This window comes from Lepidochelys kempii, chromosome 11 (genome assembly GCF_965140265.1).
Source record: "Lepidochelys kempii isolate rLepKem1 chromosome 11, rLepKem1.hap2, whole genome shotgun sequence".
NCBI lineage: Eukaryota > Metazoa > Chordata > Testudines > Cheloniidae > Lepidochelys > Lepidochelys kempii.
The window spans coordinates 29,037,488-29,063,658 of record NC_133266.1 but is presented as its reverse complement, the minus strand read 5'-3'; the positions used below and the strand labels follow the sequence as shown (position 1 = coordinate 29,063,658).

Genomic DNA, 26,171 nt, shown 5'->3' with positions numbered 1-26,171 from the left:
TCACTGAGAATAGTCTAGATCCATCCTGTTTGGATCCACCTTTCAGGTAGTTAAAAGCAGCTATCAAATCCCCCCTCATTCTTCTCTTCTGTAGACTAAACAATCCCAGTTCCCTCAGCCTCTCCTCATAACTCATGTGTTCCAGACCCCTAATCATTTTTGTTGCCCTTCGCTGGACTCTCTCCAATTTTTCCACATCCTTCTTGTAGTGTGGGGCCCAAAACTGGACACAGTACTCCAGATGAGGCCTCACCAGTGTCGAATAGAGGGGAACGATCACATCCCTCATCTGCTGGCAATGCCCCTTCTTATACACCCCAAAATGCCATTGGCCTTCTTGGCAACAAGGGCACACTGTTGACGCATATCCAGCTTCTCGTCCACTGTCACCTCTAGGTCCTTCTCTGCAGAACTGCTGCCGAGCCATTCGGTCCCTAGTCTGTAGCAGTGCATTGGATTCTTCCATCCTAAGTGCAGGACTCTGCACTTGTCCTTGTTGAACCTCATCAGATTTCTTTTGGCCCAATCCTCCAATTTGTCTAGGTCCCTCTGTATCCTATCCCTACCCTCCAGTGTATCTACCACTCCTCCCAGTTTAGTGTCATCCGCAAAGTTGCTGAGGGTGCAATCCACACCATCCTCCAGATCATTAATGAAGATATTGAACAAAACCAGCCCCAGGACCGACCCTTGGGGCACTCAGCTAGATACCGGCCGCCAACAAGACATGGAGCCATTGATCACTACCGTTGAGCCCGACAATCTAGCCAACTTTCTACCCACCTTGTAGTGCATCCATCCAGCCCATACTTCTTTAACTTGCTGAGAAAAATACTGTGGGAGACCGTAACCCCAACAAGGCTCGTAACCCCAACAAGGCTCGGCCCAGGATTCCTGGGGCGCTCGACCCCCAACCCTGCTGTGGTCACCTAGGACTCGGGCTAGGGTGTCCCCGCTCCGGGGTACACACTCTGCACTGGGCACTTCTCTGACCCACTGACCATTACATACAAGTTAAAGCAAATGCAAGTTATTTAATCAACAATTAATTTTAAAAAGAATAAGGAAAAATGGGAAAGGTTAAAGGAAACACAACAACCCGCTCTGTGGCAGCGAACATCATAAACAGTGTCTCTGGAACGTCAGGGCAGTTCACAGTCTGTTCCTTGTAAGTCCCAGGCCTTCTTCTCAGGCCCTGGCTGTGCTGCAGGGATGCTGTGCGTTGGACACTTGGCTCTGGTGGTGGCCACATGCTCTCAGGCTCTAAGTGGTAGGACCCTTCTTCCCAGTGTCGCCCCCGCCCTGTCGGGGTTACAATCCAAGCTTGGCCTGCAGAGCCTCTTGGCTGAGGCGTCTCCTTTTGCTGGTCCTGCTGCCCAGGGTCCCCCTCGCTCTCCCCAGCTGCTCACCGCACCCAGCTCTGGACTGCTCCAGCCCCAGCTGCACCACTCTGTCTCAGCACTGCTGCTGCTCTGCCTCCAGCTCCCTGGGCTGCTCCTTTAACCCCTCTGCCTCTGGTTGCTACAGCTCTGCTCCCAGGACAGGTCTTCTCTGCAGGCTGCTTCTGTGACTCTGCTCCCAGCACTGACCTGCTTCCTGGGCTGCTTTTCTGGCCCCTCTGGCTCTGGTTGCTGCAGCTCTGCTCCCAGAACAGGGTCTGCTCTCTCTGGATCTGGCACGGCTCTGCTCCCCAGCTTAGCTTGGGCCCCTGCTTTCTCCTTAGCTCAGCCCCACTCTGTCTGACCCAGGCAAATCCAGCTCACACGGAGGATGGGACCTCCCTGGCCTCCTGATTCCCTGATTAGCCTGCCTGCCATGTCATTCAGGCTGACCTGGAGCACTGGCCTCTCCCCATTGTTCCTGGGGACTATCAGTCTCAGGGTCCTGATTTCCCATAGACCCTTCCCCTTTTAGGACAAGGAGCTAGCCAACCAAAACACCCCCACTGAATGTTAGTAAGGGAGCAACAGTCCCCTTACATATTCATCGTTCTACTGTAATATATTAAAGTTAGATTGTAAATTTAAGCTTCCACATCTATGACTACAAAGAGCATTCCACGCAGAGATGGGAAATTGTATAGGACACTTCCTATATTGATGCCAGGTTTCAAAAGCAGTGTCCTAACATTCAGCAGCTAGATACCTTACAGGGCCTAATAAAACAAAATATGCCATCTATTAGCACTTACATACATGTCTTTTCCAAAAATAAATGACAGTTTAGAGAGAGCCCTCATTTGGAAGAGCGTGCTCCACTGTGAGGATCCAAATTTGAATCTACTTAAAAGATCGTATTAAAGAAAATGGTAAACTACCTTCTTGATATTGGAAAAAAAAAATCGATTGGCTTCTCAAAAAGAGAGTAACAAGGCTAATAAAATTTCATCTTCTCTGGGGGACCCAACTAACTCAGTGCATGGATTACTTTACAAGTATGTGTATATATGCCACACTATCCCTCTACTACACTGGTCTGCCCCCTTCTTGTAAGAATCCTTCTCACTAGAGCACTGAAACAGGAGGATTCTTGTATATTTCAATATTCTCCCTGCTGATTAAAAACCAAAAACAAAAGCTGAGAAAGGATGCAATTCAAACATACCCTCCCTCAAACAAAACCATAGCTGGTAAGCCTGATTTTAGGCTAGTGAGCAATGAGCCTTAGAAACGTTTTCCGCTCTAGCTTTGCCCTTATCTAGTCCCTGTTCTGTATTCTTTTATAGTGTCAGCAGTGTGCTCAGAACTCTACAGAACATAGAAGCTGACACACTCCTTGTCCCAAGGATCTTACAATTCAGTTATGACTCAAAATATTTTTATGTGCCTTTGTTGGTGGATCACCATTGAATGGTTTCATTTTGTGGGGTGGGGTGGGAACAGGAAGAGGAGGAAGGGTTGGAAAAAAGCAGGAGAATCTGCTGCTCAGGCTCCATTACTCCTGTCTGGAGCACATTAAGAGTACTTAAATAGCCACTAGAAGAATCACAATGAAGGGAAAGAAGATTTAAAGAGCCCCCCAAACCACTTCCAATAAGGGATAAAAGCATCCTCTTAATTTTCAGCATAGCTCTGGGAATAAGATTAGCTGGTTAATTCATGTTCCTTAGAAGCACAAGGTATGCCTACATTGCAGTTAAACACCTGCAGCTGGCCCATGTCAGCTGACTCAGGCTTGTGGCATTCACATTCAGGCTCAGGCAGGAGCCCGAGCTCTGGGACCTTCCCCTGAGGCAGAACTCGGGCTCCAGACTGAGCCTAGACTTCTACACCACAATTGAACAGCCCCATAGCACAAGCCCAAGTCAACTAACACGAGCCAGCCACACTGCAATGTAAACACACCCATAGAAATGTAGGGCTGGAAGGGAGGTAGAGAAACTATTAAGTCCAGCCCCCTGCACTGAGGGGCAACCAAGTAAACATAGACCAACCGTAACAGATGTTTGTCTAACGTGTTCCTAAAAACCTCCAGTGAGGGGAACTCCACAACCTCTCTCGGTAATCTATTCCAGTGTTTCACTATCCTTATAGTTTGAAAGTTTTTCCTAATATGTAACCTAAAATCTCCCTTACTGCACATTAAGTAAATTACTTCTTGTCATATCTTCAGTGGACATGGAAAACAATTGATCACCATCCTCTCCAACAGCCCTTAACATATTTGAAGACTCATCAGGTTCCTGCTCAGTCTTCTTTTCTCAAGACTAAACATGCCCAGTTTTTTTAACCTTTCCTTATAGCTCAGATTTTCTAAACCATTTTATCATTTTTGTTGCTCTCCTATGGACTCTCTCCTAAAGTGTGGTGTCCAGAATTGCACTCCAGCTGAGGTCTCATCAGTGCCAAGTACAGCGGGACAATTGTCTCTTGTGTCTTACATATGACACTCTACCTTAAGTTTCATGAACAACTGCTCAGATTTACTTCCTTTTAAAAAAATATTTAAGCAATAGTGTAGTAAATTAAAAACATTTAGAATTGACAGAGTTCCCACACAAGGATGTTGGTATTTCAGACAGTTGAGATTTGGGGCATAACTTGCTTATAGTATTTCATTTTTGTTGATGGTGGTTTGTTTTAACTGAGCACCCGTTTAAATGTTACATTTCTTTTTCTCCTTTAAATATACAATCTACAACACTGCACACGGTATGACTACTCCTCCCTCACCCACCACTATGTTTAACCAAAGCCCAGTAAAAACACTTCGCAAGAGTGCTGAATTTCATTAACAGAATTAATAACAATAAAAAATATAAAGTATAAGGTGACTAAGTTTAATTGCATACTAAACTGATGAGAAAGATAAAGATGGTATATATTTAAATATAACCCTTGAAATAGTTCCTGAAGTACCATGCCTGTACTTGATATCTGATGAACCTTTCCACATGTCCCAGTTCTAATTGTAGGGCCCCAACAGACAGAGATCCTGTTTATTAAAAACAGGAGAAATGATGACTGATATGCTAGGTCTCCCCCATTCCCTACCAGTACGGAGGTTAGAATTAGCTTTTGGGATGCTTAGCAGAATCATTATGTGTTCAATACCAAAGATGTGATTGATGCTATATAAGACAAAAAGGCAGACCCTCCCCAAGGACCTTATAATCCAGAAGAACCTCTCTCTTCAATTAAGTTTACCTCTTTATATTAAAAATAATAATAAAACCATAGCTGTTATAGATTGGGCTGCATGAAATCTTCCACGCCCCAGGCTGTACAAGTTTTAACACTGTCTCTGTTGATGCAAGGGCTACTCCAACATGTTGCTGAACTTTTTTCCTTAACTGTGAAATGTACCTGTGGTCCAATAAAGCTTGTGCAATAAACTATACTGAGGTTAATGGTGAATGGTAATAATGAAAAATTAATTTTGGCAGTAAATTGCTCTTATGTTATTAACATCTGGACTAAAAATTACTACCTGGATTCTGCAGTTTAAAAAAGTCAAAGATAATTCAGGATATTTTTGTTCATTATGCAAATGGCGACTAATTTCAATCTGTGTAGCAGTGCATGCTGTGCATTGACATCAGATTCTTACACTTAAGACTAGACTAAGTACCTTAGATAGAATTTGTAATTTACAAACAGATAAGAATCATGCCTCCCATTCTTCATATCCTTTAAATCTCCATTTTAAGATGATAATTAACATATCTCAGAACTAGAGGAAGAGCCACCAGTGGATATTTTCATTTAACATCCGGTAATAGACCTAGCCAGTTATGTACCAGAAAGACACACTTCTTATATATGTTGAAGATAAAACTAAGAGTCCATTCCAGTTTTCCTTGTTTCTGGCAACGAGCTAATGGATTTTCAAGTGTCTACTTGTCCCCATAAATGCTTTATATTAGAGAACATACATTTCTTTAAATGAAAAATTAATTAAAAAGTATTTAAAATTATCAGAAAGAAAAGGCTTAAAGCAAAAAGTTGGATACAGTGCTGCTAGCCCAAAGAATCAATGTATTCTGGTTAACAATCGTGTCAGGAGTTAGTATTAAAAACACACACACACGGAACTAACATTAGCAATGCAGTTTAGCATGCATCTATCACTTAGCATCTCTTTTTATCCCATTCCACACCACTCACTGTCTGCTTAGAATATAACCTCTTCAGGACAGGGACCTTGGCTTAGCTCTCACTGCCTTGCACACCACTGTGCCATAATATATATATTCCAGACAAAAAAGTACATTAAAAGAATATCAAGGTTGAAAGTCCAGCACTCAGAAGTTAAGAAACCAGAATTTTTTAAATGGGAAAATAACTTATTTTTCCCTAGCCTCATTCTCAGAAATAGCCAAATCCTTTTGGCTGAAGAACTTTCCAGGTTTCAAAAAGAAATCCAGCCTGAAATAGACACCTCGCATGGAAAATTTCAGTTCAAATGATTAAAGATCAGCAAAATTATAAGCAACTGAAAACAACATCTTATAAGGGAATTGTCAGACAAACGTCATCATAGGCAGTGCTACCAGCCTGGTCTATAATAACCACTAAGAAACAGCTGTAGTAAAAGAATTGAAGATTGCAAAGTCAAGCACTGAAAACATTAAGGAATGCCATTATTAAAGTTGTCCATGAACCCTTACATTTGCTCCCTTGTGTGTATGCATCATGACGACATATAATTTTTTTCATCAGTCTCTTGCAGCATTCCATGCACAGGATGAATAATGTTCAGTAAATGAGGTGGTTGTTCAAGGTTTCTTTTTATCCTCAACACTCTGCACTGAATAGAGGATTAATTTCTTCACAGGATAGTCTAGGACATTTCTTATCCTAGTATAGGAGTACACAAGAAACATTATTAATCCATTTTCATTAACAGAGGAGGAACTGAGGCAAAGAGATTCAAACCAAAATTTCTAAAAGTTCATAACTTTGTGTGCCTTTGTGACTGGGTGAGAATAGAACCTATTTTTCAGAGTATTTTACGCAGCCAAAGTTAAAAAGTGTCAATACAAAAATATTTTTTTGCCAGCATTTTCTTCTGTCACTTGAAGTGTCAAGTTCCTAGAACTCATTAGCTCAAATTTTGCAGAGTGTTCCAGTGGCATGATCCCAAAGCCAGGTCCAGCCACACTTCTCTCTTGGACAAATTCCTTGATCATCATCGGAATGTGGAGCATACAGACATAGTCTTTCCTCTATTCAGGCAACGTGTTGCACGCTAACCTCTCAACAAGGCCTATACATTCAGTATTTTATCTAGTTTATCTGTTTGACCATGTGAATAAAAATACTAAATATACAAGATGCAATATGATATTTTGCTAAAGTGTTATCTGTAAGCTCAGAGAGAAACAGTCAAAGTGACACATCCTTTAAAATATTGGGGAGAGTTTTCTTTGAACGTCCCTGTTGATTATCTTACTCTAGGTTCCTCTAGGGAGCATCCATTTCACAACCTGATTGTTCACTCCAACCATGTCCATAACACAACTAATCCTATATTCCAGTTTTTTTGTTTTCATATTTCATTAGCCTGTTTTCCAACAACTTCAGAATCTCTTGTGATTTTATATTCTGACTTAGCTTTTAATTGCTAAGGAGATAGGAGGATGTATCGCAGTGGCATCACTTCAGGGGCAGCAAGCACCTCGTGGAAAAGTTGTGTTCAGAAACAGCCACACACAAATGCGTCAAAATACATTTTTAGAGTGTAGATTTCTGTGAGACATTGATCAGCTGGCCTTTGAGAAATAGTTCCTACTACTGTGGACACAAATAAGAGAATTGACAACTGTGTGAATGAAGTGTCCTGAACCAAGGGCAAGAGCGCATGACACAAATAAATAATCACTACTCACAGCAACACCTTCCGAGAGTATTGGAAGCATTGAGTAATGTTAATGGTTTACTAGAGGAAGTGTAGTTTGAGTGCTAGAGCAGGGAACCTGAAGTTAGGCCTCTTGGGTTTAAGTTCCAGCCTGGCAATTCTGTCCCAGATCCTCAAAAGGTATTCAAGCATCTAACTCCTACTGATTTCAGTGGAAGTTAGAAGACTAAGTACCTTTAAGAATCTGGGCCTATGACTCCAGATAAATCACTTGATCCGTCTGTAACTTGCTTTATCCATCCATAAAATGGGCCTAATACTAAACAGCCTTTCTGGGGTGCTGGATCTCTAGTCATTAGTTTATTAAAAGTGCTGTTAGAACCTCAGGTGAAAATGCTATATGTACTCTTATAATAAAGCAGTGCAGTAAATTTAAATCAGCCAATTTATTGTTGAATTAATCTACTAGGTAGTTTTCTATCTCTAGCTATTTTGATCTTAATATTAGAAGCCTATTGGAATGTTGACAAGAGTTAATGCCTACTGGAAACACAATCTGATTAACCATATCTTATGGAAAGCGTTCTTATTTTAGTTAGATTTTTCTCCCCTATCCCCAACATTGAATTCATACTTCCTTCTGTTTGTGAGATACTTTCTTAGGTGAATCTATTTCAAGCATGATTGTGAGCCTCACTTTGCTGTTGCTTGGCAACAAAAATCAGCAGTCTTGTCCCTAGCACCCAATTCATGGTAGCTGCATTTCTCAAGGAGGTGATTTTTTATGGAATTCAGCTAAGTTTCCAAACCATTGTATTGTTTCATTTTAGTGAGTATTACTCACTAAAATCTTTTTTATTTGTACTTCCACAGCATGTCTTTTTAGTTTTGGTTTCAGAACTGTTGCAAGGTTCTTTTCAACAGCTTCAGATTCATCTTAGAAACCAAAAACGTAGAACCTTTCAGGTATCCCAAGAGCTTTTTAATATCTAGGGTTAAAGGGAAAAATCATGCACTTAATAATCAAGAAGAAGAGCAAACGGTCCACCATTTCCAGGATTCTTGATGGTGTGTAAATTAAAAGAATAAAAGAGTATCCTCTAAAAGGCAGAGAAGGCGTCTCAGTTATTTCTCCTGGTTTAGTGTAATCTTAAATCGGTTTAACAGGAGATATCACTTTACCATATGGTAGCAAAGCTTTAAGTGATAAGTTATTTATAAATGGAGGAACACTGGATAAGGTTACCTCAACTGTTCTCCAGAAAGAAAACGCAACAAAGTGTGCACCATTAATATCTCCACTGCAAATAAAGTATGCTTGCTTTCCCATAGGTATTGGATGTAGAAACATCTTCCAGCTAAATCAACATCCTTACTCTATCCATAATAAAATACCAAACACTATACAAATATAATATAAGGTTTCACAATTAGAAACAACTGAAAGGCAGGATTTCAACACCACTTACTCAGCTATGTTGAACTGTAAACTCTACAGTATACATTTTGCAACATAGGAGTATATAAAGCTATACATTTTTACCAGAGACCTATTTTCTAATGCCTCCCTATAATATCAAAAGACAACAAATTACAAATACACGCACACACCCTACTCTTGTTTCCTCCTTCCCCTCCCCCGCCCCAAAGAAACCCCAGATAAAACACAGTAAAGGGAAAAAATACCATCTGGAAGAGCAGAAGATCTCTATTTGGTTGATTTTTTATGTACATATTAATAACTAAACATGTTGCTCAGGATTATAGGGGCAATAGGAAGGTGGATGAGTGAATAAATAAATGTAATTCATTACATGCCTCTTAGGACCTTAACACTTTTATTTCCAATCTTTTTTGTTATTTAGCTGGGACACACTGCATTTTAAAATTGCACTAACACAATTTTAAATACAAGATGCCACTCGGGCCATAGTCTTCCAGTTCTGGAAGCCCTACTATCTCAATTCACCACTGCAATTCTGTCCACCGCCATCTCTAGACCTGTCTTGTAATACTTTGCAGGTTTTCCCATAATCACTCCACTGGGGCCTCAGGAGAGCCACAGACCACAGGCACTGGTATGGTAATATCTGTGTTGTGTGTTAACATGCTGCATCATTTTACAAAGAACAGGCCATACACGGCATGTCCACACAACAGCTGCAGAAACACTTTTTGTAAGCAATATTTTGTTGCAACATTCAACACAAACTGGTGCAGATGGCTAATGAAGATGGAACTTAAGAAGTGGTAATGGTGAAGTATTCAAACCAACACAGAGAATATGCCAGCAAAGCACACCACAGAGAGCAGCATTCAATACTAAAAGTACACATAAAAATCTACAATGTGGAAATACCATGTAAAACTCTGCCTTAGTGTCTACCCTCCCAATACTGACCTAGGGTCAATAACAACCTTGTTTTCAGCTTTAGATCCTGGCCTCATAAGTGGCCAGTTTAATAAATTGTACAAGCACACTTATAATGATGTCCCAAGAGTTTGAGGTCAATGGCAAGGGAATGGGCCAGGCAATTCCATAGCAGAGCACCTTCAGTGCATGAGAAATAAGCCAAGTCTACACATTCAACTCTGCTGTACAAGGTGCAGTTGAGAGTCTAGTTTAATCACCTGAGCTCAAGGCCATAGGAAGCAATTTCCAGTTTATATCCCAGGTGAATCACAAAATGAATGTGACTATCAGCCACTTAAGGCTGTTGTGGAATGCACTGAAGATGCAGAATGGCGAATATCACAATACTGCTTGGAGAAAGGGAACTCAACATAGACTCCGTTTATGCCAAGTTCTACATCAGCATTTAACTTGGACATTAGTGCATTGGTGACAATTCCCAATCAGACAACATGAAGCAAGAAAACTGCACAGAAAATATATGTATATTGGAGCCACGAAAGCATAAAAGGTGATCTCATAGGCTAAAATAAACAGTGTGAAAGTGAGAATTAAATTTTTTGTTTAGTGTATCTTTAAAGTGTGCTACAATGCATGTGACAGATGTCTTTCATACTGTATCAGTTTTGCTACCGAAGCACAAACCAAACCAAACCACCACTTCAGAAACCTTCCTAGGTCGTTTGGCATTAATAAGTAAACTTCGCAACCTTATCTTCTTAAATTGTGATGTTTTGAAAGTAGAATGTGTTTTATACAGACTTCTTATTCCAGAGTTAAGACATGTTTAAGTTACTGTGAAACCAATCCTCAATACATTTTAATAGTCTGCAAATATCCTAGGAATAGATCAGAAACAGCATAAGGCATCATTGGATTCCCACAAGTAGTTTATTAATTTATGAATAATTATCTGCACAAATTATGATGGAACTGACAGCCTATCAAGAGCTCAGAACAGAGCCTTTTCACATTTGATAAGACAACAAAATTAGAATTCGGTATTTCTAGCTAAAAATCAGTCATCATTTTGTGTCTTTTAAGCATTCTTTTTAGTTTTTTTCCTCTCTTGAGAGTCTTCTACTTGACATTTTAAAATGGACTTATTCTTCATTTAAAACTCACATCTGTGACTCTCAGATATTAGAGTGAGAAAAGACCTTTGCGTTCATCTAAGCAACTTACTTCCCAATGCAGGACTATTCATTACAGCATTTGCAGTGTTGTAGCCATGTTGGTCCCAAAATATTAGAGAGACAAGGTGGGTGAGATAATATCTTTTAAGCTTGTCTCTTTCACCAGCATAAGTTGGTCCAATAAAAGATATTACCTCACCTACCTTGTCTCTCTGTTACTTACAATATATTTTGTATTGTGATGTCCAAACCAAATTTTAGAGGCCCCAGTGACGAGGCTTACATCAATGCCTTTGGAAAATTATTCCACATTCTGATAGATCCCACAATCAGAACTTCTCCTTCCCTCCCCCAGTATTCATCCTAATCTAGCCTTAAAGCACTGGGGAGAGAAATACATTGACTAGTCAACACTACCAGCTGTGTTCCAAGCCTCAGAAGGGTGTATTGGCATCACTGGCCCCACAGTACTGGCAAACATTAGCTAAAATGCTATTTAAAAGGTGTAGTAAGTGATGCTGCCAGGCACATTTTCCTAAATGCCAAAAGGTGTACACAGGCACAGAGCCTCCCTCCATGGTGCTCAGACACTGTCAGGGTTCCCTCCCCACTCTGAACTCTAGGGTACAGATGCGGGGACCCGCATGAAAGACCCCCTATGCTTATTTCTAGCAGCTTAAGTTAAAAACTTCCCCAAGGCACAAATCCTTCCTCGTCCTTGGATGGGTATTGCTGCCACCACCAAGTGAGTTAGACAAAGATTCAGGAAAAGGACCACTTGGAGTTCCTGTTCGCTAAAATATCCCCCCAAGCCCATTCACCCCCTTTCCTGGGGAGGCTTGAGAATAATATACCAACCAAATAGGTAAACCAGATTCTTAAAAAACAGAACTTTATTATAAAAGAAAAAGTAAAAGAAGCACCTCTGTAAAATCAGGATGGAAGGTAACTTCACAGGGTAATCAGATTCAAAACACAGAGGATTCCCCTCTAGGCAAAACTTTAAAGTTACAAAAAAAAAAAAAAAACCACAGGGATAAACCTCCCTCATAGCACAGGGAAAATTCACAAGCTAAAAACAAAAGATAATCTAAGGCACCTTGCCCTTATTTACTTACTCTTTTTGCAATATTGAGACTCATTTTAGGATGATTTTAGGAGAAGTTTTCTGACCTGATGCTTCTCTGCTTCTCCAGAGAACACACAAACAAAGCCTCCCCCCCCCCCCCCAAGATTTGAAAGTATCTTCTTTCCCCATTGGTCCTTTTGGTCAGGTGCCAACCAGGTTATTTAAGCTTTTTAACCCCTTACAAGTAAGAAGGAATTCTAGGCTACCCTTAGCTGTATGGTTACGACAGAGGTCCTCTCCTGACTCCGAAGAGTCATAATTTATACCACAGAGAAGCAATACTTAGTTTTACTAAGTTAAAAGATTGTAACAGATGGGCTCAAAAATCACAAATTTAGGAGGTGTCTAAATCCAGGGGTTTGGCTCAGCCCATTACAAAAAGAAAGGCCATTTACAAAATTTGGATCCTAAAATAAAGGCATGTTTGGATATGGAGTTTTGCTCAGCCTCTACTCAAATACAGAACCTTTAGTCTTGGTCCACCTTGAGACTTCTAGCCTTCGTGAGAGGGCGAGCTATTTCACCAGCCAGGGAAAGGACACAAACTCCACACCCAAGTCCTTTTAAGGCCTTTTTTTCTTCAGGGCACAGTGTATTGTTTCTTATAAAGGACAAACAATGAAAAATAAAACAATTCAATAAAAAAAAAATACTAGTCAACCTCAAGAGGCTTTTTCATGGCTTTAACCAGACAGTCGGAAGCAGGATACATCCTTCCCCTGAACCCTGCCTCCTCTTCCTTTACCCTGCCAAGCCACGTGATAAAAAAGGTTAAGAGATTCTTGCCAAAGATGCCACTTTACCTTGTCACAGTCAATTAACAGTGTGCCTTGCAGAAGTGATGTCTTCCCTTTTTCCTCCAGATTACTGGTGCTGTCTCAATGTTCTGCAAAGGTGTATTAGAATAACATATACACACGCACAAAGTTGATTGCTTGACAGATTCAGGCCAGAACCCCATGTGCACTGCCCATCCAAACAGGGATAAAATGATGCAGTAGCAGCCAGCTATTCAGATAATGACCTACGGGAAAGCCAGGGGACAAATACTGAAGTGAGAATGTAGAGCAGACTTATCAACTGTGTACCAAAGGATTTCTCCCCTAACTTTTACAATTGTGTTACTTTATAGTATTCAATAGCACAGATGCTATAAAGTTCCACAATGTTGTGAAACTAGCCAACCTGCACACAACCCCAGCTGTGCCATCCCATTATTCTGCATGCACTATAACTAAAAACTAATAACCTGTAAGTAGATGTAGCAGTTTGTCTTCTTTTGTATGCACAAAATGCTTATTGGCATATTCCCTATGTAACAAAGTTTTTAAAAATTGAACCTGTAAGCTGAATTGATATAAAGGTCACAAGTGGCCTGTTGATGGGTTGGCAATAGCACTTCTTGCTGTTGCTACACTAGACTATATTGCATTCATTACCTACACTGTCCATCTTTTCTTTTATAGATTGTTTCTGAGAGTCACATTTTCATATTTTGAGACTGCGCACTTACTGTGACTGAAATCTGGTCAAAAGTCACCAAATTACACACTCATAAGATATTACAGCAACACTGAACAGCATATGTCAAATGCTCTTTTCATAATAAGCCCACTGATAAACAGAAAGTGACAAATGGTTGTATTCAGAGGTGAAAATATAGTTATTACAAATACAACATTTTTTGAAATAAATAGTTGGAGGGCTTGTGCCACCTGAACAGGGCAGGCTACGCAGAGCCTTATATATCAAGTAACTGTTTCCATGTGCAGCCAGGTTCCACCACCTCCAAGCTTCCATGACAGTATCCCATGGCTACTTCCTGTAAGACACACACCATCCTATTGGAGGCTCCGTGGCCTCTTGTAACCAGCTACATACGCCAGGAGGAACTCAATTCCTGCTGAAGCCAATCAGACAAGACCATGGACAAGAAACTGAGATACTCGATTGGTGGGCTGAAGGCATGTATAGGTGATATAGTATTGTTGACCAAACTAAACCAAAGCCCCATGTTACTCTGCAGCCTGACCAAAGGCAAAAGGGGGGTGGGGAGGGGAGAGAGAGAACCACTGCTTGCAAAGGTTTAGTTAGGTACAGTAAAAGCTGTTTTATCCAAGATGTTGGGGGAAATGGAGGGTGCCGGTAAATGAAAAATGCCAGTTAACAAAGAGGGAGGGAGTTTGGGTGCAGGGGGGCAGCAGGTTGGGGAGCAGGATGGGGATGTGGGGTGCCAGATCTGGGGAACACTCACCGTGGATGGCTCCCCGCAAGCGGCAACCTGTCCCAGCTTCTCCTAGGCGGAGGCGCAGCAGGCGGCTCTGCACCCTGCCCACAGACCCCGCCTCCCCCATTGGCCGTGGTTCCCAGCCAATGGCAGCTGCAGAGCTAGTGCTCAGGGAGCGGCGGGGACAGGGCATAGTGCCACCTGCCGCATCTCTGCCTAGGAGCAGCCGGGACAGGTTGCCGCTTGCAGGGAGCCATCCAAGGTGAGTAGCCCACAGATCCAGCAACCCGCACCCCCTCCTGCGCCCCAACCCACTGCTTCAAGCCCCCTCCTGCACCCAAACTACCTCCCAGAGCCTGCGCCCCCTCTGGCGCCCAAACCCCTGCCGGCCCTGTGCCAACTGGACTATAAACTAGAATTTAAATGAAGATCAGAAATGTAGGTTTATAGAGTTTTCCGGTTGGTGAAGGGCCAGATAAAACAGCTTTTACTGTACACTGCTAAACACTATAGGAACAGTTACCAAATAAAGAATGGACTTTATCAAGGTTTGTGGAGCTGACTCTTGTAAACAGAATATACTGGAGAAACAGCTTTCAGAAACAGAATTATTAACCAGAAAGATAAATTGTTATTTGCTATCTACCAGAAAATATATGCATCCCCATATCACTATTAATCACGTAATGTAAGTGTTCACTGTTGTAACTATAAGTGTGTTTAAAAGTGAGACATTATGTACCCAAAATAAGAAAGCAGTTAACAGTAAAGAAATATAATACATTACATTTAGAATACTTTATATTCATGCTAAATTGTATCATTCTAAAACTGAACAACAGTTAGATGCTGTAATTTTCGCAAGACTCTTCTATTTTCCTGCAGTATCACACAACAGGTCTTAAGAAATACATTCAGGCCACCAGCCTTAAGGTATGCTACTATACCTGGTGTGACAAAGTTCCTCCTCTGCCTTGATGGGTCCGGCACTTATTGGTGGATTTGCTTCCCTCAGAGATTCACGGTAGCCCTCAGTTTGGCCACTTTTGCTAGTTCAAACCTGCCGTTCACTCAGCTAACCTCATCACTGGCCAGCAAGGGGAAAAGGAAGGAGAACAATCCCCTCAGTCTCTGCTGATCCACCTAGTCTCTGCTGATCCTTCCCCTCTGGTGGGACCCACAGTCCAGGTCAACTCCTCTTATATCCAGTAGCGGGGAAGAGGGATGGCGGGAAACCCAGGCCCGCCCTCTACTCCAGGTTCCAGCCCAGGACCCCGTGGATCACAGCTGTCTACAGTGTTTCTTTAACAGCTGTGTGACAGCTACAACTTTCTGGGCTACTTCCCCATGGCTTCCTCCCAACACCTTCTTTATCCTCACCACAGGACCTTCTTCCTGATGCCAGATAGCGTTTGTACACCTCAGTCCTCCAGCCCTCTCAGGTCCTTGCACACCCTTTACTGACTGAAGTGAGGTCCTTTTTAAACCAGGTGCCCTGATTAGCCTGTGTCATAAATATAAAGGGAAGGGTAAACTCCTTTAAATCCCTCCCGGCCAGAGGAAAAACCCTTTCACCTGTAAAGGGTTAAGAAGCTAGGATAACCTCGCTGGCACCTGACCAAAATGACCAATGAGGAGACAAGACACTTTCAAAACTGGAGAGGTGGGGGAAGGAAACAAAGGTTCTCTCTATGTGTTGCTTTTGCTGGGACCAGAGCAGGAATGGAGGTTAGAACTCCTGTAAAGGGCTAATAAGCAATCTAATTAGATATGGGTTAGAGTCTGTTTTGTTTAAACAGCTGATAAAATAAGTTGTTCTGAACGGAATGTATATTCCTGTTTTTGTGTCTTTTTGTAACTTAAGGTTTTGCCTAGAGGGATTCTCTATGTTTTGAATCAGATTACCCTGTAAGGTATTTACCATCCTGATTTTACAGAGGTGATTCTTTTACTTTTTCATCAATTAAAATTCTTCTTTTAAGAACCCGATTGCTTTTTCCTTGTTCTTAAGATCCAAGGGTTTGGGTCTGTGTTCACCTATGCAAATTGGTGAGGATTTTTTTCAAGCCTTCCCCAGGAAATGGGGTGTAGGGTTTGGGAGGATTTGGGGCGGGTGGGAAGATGTTTCCAAGCGGGCTCTTTCCCAGTTATATATTTGTTAGACGCTTGGTGATGGCAGCAATAAAGTCCAAGGAAAAAAGGTAAAATAGTTTGTACCTTGGGGAAGTTTTAACCTAAGCTGGTAAAAATAAGCTTAGGGGGTTTTTCATGCAGGTCCCCACATCTGTACCCGAGAGTTCAGAGCGGGGAAGGAACCTTGACAGCCTGCATGTCTTTACTGGTTCTAGCAGCATCTTAATTGGATCCAGGCATCCTAATTAACCTACCTGCCTGCCTTAATTGGTTCCAGCAAGTTCCTGATTGTTCTGGAACAGCCCATTACATTACTTGGGGAAAAGGGACCTGCTTAATCTGGGGCTAATATCTGCCTTCTATCACTCTCCTGAAGCCATCTGGCCTGACCCTGTCACACTGGCTACTACAAATATGTCTTGCAGAAATATGGAGCTAAATACGAGAAAGTCCCTCAGGTACAAAAGGTGAGATGTGAAGTACTGTAAACTCAACATTAGGTATAGAAAAATTCCAGAGAAAAAGAACAAAAACAATTCTGTTGATGCTTAGCTAACATACTTATAGCTGGTGCAGGATGTTTCTAAAGTTTTGCTGACTTTTGGAATGCTATGGTCAAACCAAAATAGGAAGCTGTTTACTGCAGAGTCTGTGTCAGCCTAGAAAAAAAGGCTTCCCAAAACACAAAGACAATAGATAAGAATAATATATTAGGTCTGAAGCAATACAAAGAAATGGTGAAACCCTTATCGGTTTTAAACAATTTTAGTATACATAGAAATAAAGTGAACCTCAAATTTTGAGACAGCTGAACAACTGCACTGCTGCCTCCCAGACTGGTTGTCAAGATATTGGCCTTCCTTTCTGTATTATGCTATATTAATTTTTGACTAAATCTTTGATTAATCAAGGTGTATAAGCCTAGCTATTTGACTTCTCTTGTTACTGATTTAAACTGAAACCGTAACAGTATGGAAAACCTCAGCACTAGAAGATCATATAAACCTAATCCCAGCAATATAAAATTGATAATTTTATCTCAGAAAAGAAGAGTCAAAGACAACTCTCACTATTGGCTACTAACTTTAGACTGAAGATAAGACTTACCAACACTGAGGTCCCGATCCAGAAAGTTTCCTAGCTTCCATTGATTTCAATGGAATTTAGGAGCCTAAATACCTGTGTGAATCTGGCCCTTAGTTACTACAGAAGGACATCATCATATTCCTTACGCATGCAGGACACACCGAAAATGGTTGGAGCTACAGCAACACAATAAAAGCTTATTTTGGTTATTCTGTTTAATGAAGAGACCATTATTTTTCTTTTTTAAAAAAATAAAAATAGAAATAACCTAGGTTAAAGTTGCAGTGGGGAAGGTTTAGATTGGATATTAGGAAAAACTTTTTCACTAAGAGGGTGGTGAAACACTGGAATGCGTTACCTAGGGAGGTGGTAGAATCTCCTTCCTTAGAGGTTTTTAAGGTCAGGCTTGACAAAGCCCTGGCTGGGATGATTTAACTGGGAATTGGTCCTGCTTTGAGCAGGGGGTTGGACTAGATGACCTTCTGGGGTCCCTTCCAACCCTGATATTCTGTGATTCTATGAAACCCTGATATCATCAAAAACAATTTATAGTAGTAACTTCAGAATATGAAAATACAAGACTATTTTTAAACCAGATCTAAAATGCTGTTTTCCCACTGTGTTTATTGTAAATTCAAAACTGCATCATTCCAAAATTAGTATACCGGAATGTTACAGTGTATATTCTCTCTTTCCTGTTATTATCCTCAGTAATATTTCTCAAGCAATCATGCAGAAACAAAAGTCCTTTAAAAATATACAGCTCTCACAATATCGAACAGAAAATCTAATTCCTCGAGCTATTTTTCCTAGTGTTGTTCATTTAAGCAATTTGTAACACAATAATTAATTTAGGCTTTTCAAGAGGAAGAAATTTAGTTCTCCCATATTTTCAAGAAAAATATATTTGTCCCCTTTTATTCTACTGTCTCATAAGAGACTAGCACTTGAAAGTCTTACATTAATAGTCTTACAAGGTTTCTTATTCTTTATTTCTTATATCTAAGTGTTGTCCCTAATTTTGCTGCTTTGTTGCTAAATTTCTTTGTCAACATATTGAGAGGCATAATTTTCAATGTGTGTAGAGTTTACTTGTTTGTGGTTTGTTTGCATTGTGGTTCGTTTGTTTGTTATGGCTGGTTCACACAGAATACAGTATAGGATTTACTGCTACAAATAAAGTAACATAACCTAAAGCGGCAAAAGAATTTCCAACCTAAATCAAGTTATAAAACTTTCCCCTTCATTATTTATACTTTCTAGGAAGTACTTTGCCAGCACGCCAAGAAACTTAAACTGATATAGCAGAGACTCAAAAATTACATGGACGACACTCCAGATAGACATTCCAGTTATAGCATTGTCCTGCTTTCAATAAGCACTCCATATAAATTAGAAGACAAAGAACTCAGTAACTTTCTTCTGAGGGTGGAGTGCATGCATTAGCATACTTACCACAACCGCTTCAGTTTCCTTCTTTGTACCTTCAGAAGGCTATCCAAATTACAAGAGACCTGAAAACAGCGTTCTGTCTGATTTGGAAGAAGACTATACTAGAACAGTGGTTCTTAACTAGGAGCACGTGTATCCTAGAGGGTACGCAGTAGTCTTCCAGGGGGGACATCAACTCATCTAGATATTTGTCTAGTTTTACAACAGACTATATTAAAAGCATCAGCGAAGTCAGTACAAACTAAAATTTCAAACAATGACTTGTTTATACTGCTCTATATACTATACACTGAAATGTAAGTACAATATTTACATTCCAATTGATTTATTTTATAATTATATGGTAAAAATGAAACAGTAAGCATTTTTCTGTAATAGAGTACTGTGACACTTCTGTATTTTTATGTCTGATTTTGTAAGCAAGTAGTTTTTAAATGAGGTGACACTTGGGGTATGGAAGACAAATCAGACTCTTGAAAGGAGTACAGTAATCTGGAAGGTTGCAAAACACTGCTCAAGACAGGGGTTCTCACAACAAATTTTTGGTGGCCTCATAGTGCAGCCACCAACTCTTGCTGGTGGCCGCTCTGACAATTTTTTCCTAAAATACTTAATTAACTTTGGGGAAAACAAATAAATATGCATATATACATGTCCAAATCATTGTAATTTATTTATGTAGGGTTGGGTTTTTTTTTGGCAGACTCCATAAAAAAAATGTACAGTTGGTCTCTATGCTTTACTGGACCTAAACAGAATAGAAACACCAATAAGATGCTTTGAATGTTGTCTTTTTTTCTTGTTTCTTTGCTTTTTTTAAAGACTTGCTAGCTACTAAATCTTCTGTGAAAAGTGATATTAACATACAAACAAATATCACTTTTCACAGAAGACTCACTCAGTCAAGGCAAGCCTGGGGACAAATTAAGTCCTGAACAGGGAGGTGGGTATGGCAGCAGTGGGGGTTAGGGGGTGATGGGGCACTGGGGGGGCAGCAAAGGGCCAACAGTGATTGGGAGGGGTGAGCTCAGGACCAGAGCATGCCACCACATGGATGGGGAACTGAGCCCAAACCTCTGTGGCTGAAGCCTGCCACACAAAGGACGAAGCCTAACCTCCCTGCGCCTCAGGTGGAGAATTCACTGTCTGCCTGCTCCTCCAGCCTTTTTGTGTCTCCATGGGAAGAGAGGGGCAGGGCCCAAATCTGCTGGTGGCCCTGAGGGAGGGGCCACTGCTCTCCTCCCCCCGCCCCCCCAAATTCCCTCCCAGGAGGCTGTGGCTGCAAGAAAAGCCCCTGGTGGCAGCATGCACTATACCACTATCCCCTCCTTCTCCCCTGTGTGTTTGATATTGCTGAACTGTTTTTTCTCAAACTAATTTTAAGCAATTCACTCATGGACAGAGAAGAGATCTGGAAATTTTCAGCCCAAATGATCTGCGAAAAGTAGAAGCAACTAAAAAGGGTCTCTTTACAATGAAAACACTCAGGCAAACTTAACTATCCAACTATTAGATATGCCGCTGTAATGGTATATTACTCTATCAACTTCAGATGCACTCGCTCACAATTCCTCTAAGATTTGCGATCAACATAACTCTCACCTTTTGAATTTCTATTTTATTTGTTGCAATCAAGCTTCTCATGACTACCGAAACACCTTTCGGAACATACTCTTAGTGACATATTTGTATAGAAAGATGGGCTGATAGACCATATGTTTTTCAGTTAATCTTTAAAAAAAATTGCCACAATGAAGAAATCACTGAATAAACCTATGAATGTAGTCAGGGGACCCAAACTTAGGTCTGTCTTCATTCCTGGAAATAAGTCCTTGAAACAGCTTGGCTTAAAGTCCATTCTTTCTAACCACACACCCAACACTTTGACTCGCTCAGTAAAACATTCAAAGCTGTTTTTTATGACAAAAGAACCAAAATACTTGTAGTAATGACCCTGGTTAAAGCGCAGTCTCACACAGTGATGACTCATGACTTAAAACAGGGGTCTCAGTAAAACAGTTTTAACTCATTAGCATCAGAATGTTTGTATGGTACTACTCCTGTGCACAGGACACAGAGAAGACTTTTGGTTTATTAAGAGCTAAAATGAGGTTGTACTACTAACTGAGAATACAATGGAAAATAGAGATTTCATGGAAAATGTAATTGTTCTGCTTATCTCTTTGCTTAGAGTGCAACAGCCACCAAGCAGTTAAATGACCCTAATCTTTTCCTTTCCTGTGAAGTACTTAATTCTAATCATGCCTTACTCTCATTAATTATTGCTCATTTACTATTTTCAGCCATTCAGAAACACCCAAACAAATATTCTCATTCTCATTCTGCAACAAAGGTGGAATAATGGCAACTCCAGCTGTTGCTTCTGCCTCGACTACTCCAAACTGATTATAAAGTATTTTCTAACACATTTAAATTAATTTATATGCAGTTAACTTGAAATCAGGCTTAACCTGATCCATGGAAGAATAGCTGGCATGTGAACCTGAATTCTATATCTGAGCTTTACAACTGACTCATCACTTTATCATGTGATGAATCAAAAACCTAGATTTGAAAACACACAGGCCAGATTCTCTTTTGCCCTGTAGTTTGGGAATTTACGCTCATTCAAAGTGAGTGTAAAAGACTACTAAATCAGAATGCAAAAAGAAAAGGAGTACTTGTGGCACCTTAGAGATTAACCGATTTATTGGAGCATGAGCTTTCATGAGCTACAGCTCACTTCATCGGATGCATACTGTGGAAAATACAGAAGATGTTTTTATACACACAGACCATGAAAAAAATGGGTGTTTATCGCTACAAAACCAGCAGGAGAGTGGGGTGGGGGGAGAGAAAACTTTTTGTAGTGATAAACACCCACTGAGGTAGATATTACACCTTCAGCGGTAATATGGCAGATGATCAGCTCTTGCAAATGTCTTTCCATATACTATATTCCCAGCAACTCACTAAGGTAGTCTCTTATTGTCTACTATTTTGGCACAGGAGTATCTCACTTGCTTTACATTTTTAACATCTTTAGGACTGTGGATGCCAATAATATTTTGAGGGCAAGTTATACAAGTATCAGTTTACCACTACTGAAAACTTAAATAGCACTTGTGCAAATACATAGTCCAACTAAAAATAATTTAAACAGGATATTAATGTTCTGTCCAGTATTTGCTTCAACACAAAGGGTTTCAAAACGAGTTGAGCGTGGGCAGGATTATTTCCCAGGCAGAAAAAATGTCAGGCCCCAGATGACTAACAAAGGGAAAACTTAGTACAATGTACAAAAAGGGGACAAAGGAAGATACAGGGAAATTACAGAGCAGTCAGCCTAACTTCAATTTCTGGAAAGATACTGTTTAATAATTTGTTCAAATCAATTTCTAAACACCTAGAGGATAATAGGGTTAAGGAATAGCCAACATTGATTTGTCAAGAACAAATCATGCCAAACCATCCTAATTGCCTTCTTTGACAGAGTTACTGGCCTAGTTCATTGTGGGAAAACAGTAGTTGTGATATATCTTGATTTTAGTAATGCTTTGCAGTAAGGCATAATCCAACATGATCGTCTCATAAGAAAACTAGGGAAATGTCTAAATGAAACTACTATACAGTGGGTGTACAACGATTGAAAAATCGTATGCAAAGAGTAATTATCAATAGTTCATTGTCAAACTGGGAGGACTTATCTAATGGGGTCCCACAGGGGTCTTCCTGGGGAGCAGAGAGTATGCTTATAAAATTTGTGGATGATACCAAGTTGGAGAGGTTGCTGCAAGCATTTTGGAGGACAGGATTAGAATTCAAAATGACCTTCATAAACTGGATCAACAAGAGCTGATCATCATTGATCTTATCCTGATGTATTGTCAACAAGAGGAAATTCAATGACCACAAGCGCAAAGCTACACTTAGTAAGGAAAAAATCAAATGCACAACTATAAAATGGGGAATAACTGACTAGACAGTACTGCAGAAGAGGATCCAGGGATTATAGTGGATCACAAATTGAATGAGTCAACAATATGATACAGTTGTGAAAAAAGGCAAATATCTTTTTGGGGTATATTATCAGGAATGTCATATGTAAGCCCCGGAAAACAACTATTCGCTCTACTTGGCATTGGTGAGGCCTCAGCTGGAGTTCTGTGTCCAGTTTTGGGCTGCACCCTTTAAGAAAGATGTAGACAAACTGGAGAGAGTCCAGAATAGAGCACAAAAATTATGAAAGATTTAGAAAACTTGACCTAATAGGAAAGGGTAAGAGATCTGGGCATGTTTAGTCTTGAGAAAAGATAGCTGAGGGAGGACCTGATACTCTTCAAATATGTTAAGAGCTGTTAATAAGATGACAGTGATCAGTGTTCTCCATGTTCACTGAAGGCAGGGCAAGAAATAATTGACATAATCTGCAGCAAGATTGCATACTAGGAAAAGCCTTCTAACTACAAGGATAGTGAAGCATTGAAGTGAGATTGTGGAATCCCCATCATCGGAGGTTTTTAAGAATACGTTAGACAAACACCTATCAGGGACGGTCTAGGTATACTTGTTCTTGCCTCAGTATGTGAGGATGGACTAGATGACCTCTCAAGATCCCTCCCCTCAGCCCTATATTTAAATGATTTCTAGGATATCTGACATACAAGTTTGTTTCCTGACTGACTTCTAATCGCACTCTCACCCTTCTCTTTCCACACAGCAGGAAATCTGCCCAAGTTGTTAGAGTTTCAGCCCCATAGTGTACAACTGCTGCATGGCAAACAGCAAAAAGGCAGACATGTCTTTACATTAAATATTTAAAAGACTGAAAGTTGAACACAGAAAAATAAAAGGTGACAGAAAGTAGGTATACAAGGGCAACAATCCACTTCTGAGTTTCTGCATCTTTTTTTGCCATGTATTTGTTTTGTTCAGCAAATAACTGCAATAATTATCATAATCGGAAGACTCAGGTCAGGGTCTCTCTGGAGTCTGAGATTCCTCCACAGCACCAGCATCTCAGTGAAGATACAAGCGAACAAGTCTCTCCTGAGCCCCCTCTTCCACCTACCCATCCTTCTCTATAGCCCACCAACTACTACAGCCAAGGAGCAGATTTCAGCGGCATGCAGAGACCTAAAACCCCAATCCCATCAGCAATACTTAGTGCATCAAGGAGCTAAGCAAGGAAGACGCCCCCTCTCTCTGCCAGGCAGCGGTAATCAATGTCCGCGAGGATAAAGATGCCTAATTCCACACCTCAATCCCCTTCTTAGGCTGCAACTCTCCCCGACCCACAACCCATCCCCTACAGTGGTGCTGAGCGTGGCTGGGAAGGAAGATGCCCCATCTGCTTGTCAGGCAGCGGCGCACCTCCCTGAGCAGTCGCGGGCAGACTTTCTCCGCCCGCTGCCAGACAGCGCAGCCCGCCGTGCACCGAGGAAAGAAGATGCCCTCTGCCATGTCCCGCCGGGCGGACGGGGACGCGCCGATCCAGCCCTCCAGGCAGCCTCGAAGCACCGCTCGGCGCTGCCACCTTCCTCCCCCGGCCAGGCAGCACAAACCCGTGAGAAAGTTGCTGCCGCCGCCGCCGCCGTAGCCGCTTCGCTTTTGAGGCTCCGCAAACCGCCCTGTAGCACCAGTTCAGCCTCCGCCAGGAGCGACGGCCCCGGCAGCTTCCTCGCGCAGCCCGGGGCGCCCAGCCGGACGGCAACCCCCGCAGAAAGTTGGGAGCACCCGCACCGCTCCAGAGCCGCCGGGGCAGCCCTCGACTCACCGCACCGCGGCTGCAGGGCGCCCTCCCGCAGCCGGCGGAGCGGGCGCGCCCCGCGCTGGCGCCAGGACTCACCTGGACTCCGCTCGGCGGGGAGCGAGGGTTTCACACGCCCCCCGGGGCCGAGCCCCGCTCCGGCCTCTCCTCATCCACCAGGGGCGTCTCCATCTCGCGGGCGGGCGGGCGGGCGCGCGAGTCAGGAGAGGTGAGGGGAGCGCGCCTGGCGCACTGTCACCTCTGCCTGAGCCACCGCGGCGGCGGCTCCGGCTCAGCCACGCCTATCGCAGCGGCCGGGGGCTGGCACCTTTACGTCACCAGCTCCCTCCCCTCGCGCGTGCCGGCGCTGCGAACGCCTCCAGTCCCTCCCTCGCTAGCTCGCCCCGACAGCGGCAGCCGTGGGGGTTGCACGGGGCTGGGGCCGCAACGTCACTAGCCCCACCTCCCCAAGGGCTATGCGGGCGGGCACCCAATCGGCTCCCGCGGCTGGCGGGAGCGGTGCGCACAAGTCCCGCGATACGTGGGCAGGTAGAGCCGCAGAGTGGCCGCGGTGGGGCTGTGTCTCCCGGAGAGGAGGACAGACTTCGGGCTGCTGCTCTGCTCGCTGGGGCCCCGCGCAGCTCCTGCAGCACGGCAGGGAGCTGCCCGAGCCCCCGCTGACGGCCCGGGGGAGAGTCTGTCACCCACCCGGCCAACGGCAAGAGCCGCTGCCTACCCGGGCTCTTGTCATCGCGTATCCGGGGCTTGGGGCGCTTCCCCGCACAGGCGCGGGTGTTGTGAGGCAGCGCCTGAGAGCCTCGCCCAGCTGCCCCCAGGGGGCTGCTGCGACTGCCCAGCGAGACGCCGACAAATCCCCCTCGTAACTTCGGGAAAAGTCCCCTCCGTCCCCTTGGCCGCCCGCGTACAGGCGTGTCTTGGAGTCGCTAAGCGGCGGGGTGAGCGCTCCTTGCAGCGCCAGGCTGATCCCCGCGGGAGGGGAACACGCCAGCCAGAGTCAGCCCTGGGCTACTCTTACATGAGGCTGGAGTCTACTGTATTTTCACTGAGTGCATCCCATGAAGTGAGCTGTAGGTCAGGAAAGCTGATGCTCAAATAAATTTGTTAGTCTCTAAGGTGCCACAAGTCCTCCTTTTCGTAAAATTCTGTAGACGCTCAAGCAAAAGACTTCCATATCAGTGTGGACACTGGGCAAAACAAGCGTACAAGCGATTAGGTTGCAGTAAGATACAGAGAAATACTGTTGTGTAAGTACTTGAATATAATTGTATATGCTGAGAGCATGCCCTCGCTTTGAATACTATGTCCATCTCAGAAATAGATGACAAAGAAAAGGCCCAGACAAGGGCAAGGAAAGTTATAAGGTGCCTGGAAGAGGAGAGACTTAAAAGAGAAGGTTTCAGAGTAACAGCCCTGTTAGTCTGTATTCGCAAAAAGAAAAGGAGTACTTGTGGCACCTTAGAGATTAACCAATTTATCTGAGCATAAGTTTTCGTGAGCTACAGCTCGCTTCATCGGATTCATACTGT

The 26,171-nt window shown here is 42.5% G+C and overlaps 1 protein-coding gene across 14 annotated transcripts in view; it reads right to left on the bottom strand.

Annotated features, from left to right (window-relative positions):
• GALNT13 (polypeptide N-acetylgalactosaminyltransferase 13) overlaps positions 1–24,915 on the bottom strand; it is a 504,126-nt gene extending 479,211 nt beyond the window's left edge. For 12 of the 14 annotated variants that reach the window (XR_012154256.1, XR_012154250.1, XR_012154254.1 and 9 more), the window contains exon 1: positions 24,724–24,915. The gene's annotated coding sequence lies outside the window, so the exon portion shown is untranslated. Of the gene's footprint in view, positions 1–6,109; positions 6,300–12,780; positions 13,002–24,723 lie in introns of all 14 variants that reach the window. The other 2 variants (XM_073305502.1, XM_073305501.1) reach the window with 2 other exon arrangements.
• Positions 24,916–26,171: the final 1,256 nt, after the last annotated feature.